The sequence below is a fragment of the Apium graveolens genome, chromosome 3, assembly GCF_009905375.1.
Source record: "Apium graveolens cultivar Ventura chromosome 3, ASM990537v1, whole genome shotgun sequence".
In the NCBI taxonomy this organism is placed as follows: domain Eukaryota; kingdom Viridiplantae; phylum Streptophyta; class Magnoliopsida; order Apiales; family Apiaceae; genus Apium; species Apium graveolens.
Genome location: NC_133649.1, coordinates 246,678,774 through 246,680,691, shown reverse-complemented (window position 1 = coordinate 246,680,691; position 1,918 = coordinate 246,678,774).

Sequence of the window (1,918 nt, the reverse complement as noted above, 5' to 3'; positions counted from 1 at the left end):
GCTTTGAAGATTTGGAGACATTATTTGTATGGAGAAAAGTGTGAGATTTTCATGGATCACAAAAGTTTGAAATATATATTTACCCAGAAGGAACTTAATATGAGACAAAGGAGATGGTTAGAATTGATCAAGGATTATGATTGCTCGATTAATTATCATCCCGGTAAGGCGAACGTTGTAGCAGATGCGTTAAGTCGGAAGGAAAGGTTAAATGTGTTATCCGTACCTGAAGAGATATATAAAGAATTTCAAAAATTGGAATTGGAGATTAGAATTTGCAAGCCTGAGGAAGCAAAAGTGTACGGTATGATTTTCCAACCGGAGTTAACGGAGAAAATAAAGAAATGCCAGAAAGAGGTAATGGAACAAGATATAAATAGTTTGGTAGGTGAGGAATTATGCACGCAACAAGATGATCAAGGTATTCTTAGGTTTTCTTCAAGAATTTGGATTCCACCAGTAACGGAGCTGAAAAATGAAATTTTACAAGAGGCACATAGTTCAAGATATTCCATCCATCCAGGGAGTACCAAAATATACAGAGATTTAAAGAAGAATTATTGGTGGCCAGATATGAAGAGGGAAATTGCGGAATGGGTTAGTAAATGTTATACATGTCAGAGAGTTAAAGCAGAGCATCAGAGACCAAGCGGATTGCTACAGCCATTGGAGATTCCAGAGTGAAAGTGGGAACATATTACCATGGATTTCATAGTTGGATTACCAAGGACAAGGGCTAATCATGATGCCATTTGGGTTATAGTAGATAGACTTACCAAGTCAGCTCATTTTCTGCCTATAAATGAACGATTTTTGCTCGACAAGTTAGTTCATATGTACTTGAAAGAGATCGTAGTTCGTCATGGAGTTCCAGTGTCTATTGTATCTGATCGAGATCCAAGATTTAATTCAAGATTTTGGAAGAGTTTTCAAGAATGTTTGGGAACAAGATTGAATATGAGTACGGCCTATCACCCCCAAACGGATGGCCAAAGTGAAAGAACGATCCAGGCAATCGAGGACATGCTACGTGTTTGTGCTATTGATTTCAAAGGAAGTTGGGACGAGCATTTACCTCTGGTAGAGTTTGCCTATAATAACAATTATCACGCCAGCATTGGGATGCCACCTTATGAAGCCCTTTATGGACGCAAATGTAGATCTCCAGTATATTGGGACGAAGTAGGAGAACGCAAAATACTCGGACCCGAATTGGTGCAACAGACAAAGGAAGTTGTTGAAATTATCCAGAAAAGATTAATAGCCGCACAAGATCGTCAGAGGAAATATGCAGACCAGTCAAGAAAAGACATGGAATTTGAAGAAGAAAGCTTGGTATTATTGAAAGTATCACCGTGGAAAGGACTAACGAGGTTTGGGAAGAAAGGGAAGATAAACCCAAGATATGTCGGACCTTTTGAAATCCTAAAGCGTATTGGCAAAGTAGCTTACGAGTTGGCGTTACCTCCGCACATGGAGCACATTCACAATATTTTTCACATATCAATGCTTAAGAAATATAATCCAGACTCCAGGCATGTAATAGAATATGAGCCAATAGAACTTCAAGCAGATTTATCATATGTAGAGAGTCCGATAGAGATTTTAGAGGAAAGAGAGAAAGTATTGAGAAATAAAGTGGTAAAGTTAGTAAGAGTATTGTGGAGAAACCCAAAGGTTGAAGAGTCAACCTGGGAGTTAGAAAGTGATATGAGAGAAAAGTACCCTCATTTGTTTTCTTAGAGATTCCGAGGACAGAATCCTTTTAAAGGGGGAAGGATGTAATACCCGGGATATATCGTGTAATTATTTTGCTATTATATAATTATTATGTGTGTTCATATCTATTCTGTGAGCTAATTGTTAAGTGTTATCTGTACTTGAATATTCAAAAATAATATTAATTGAGTATTTTAAT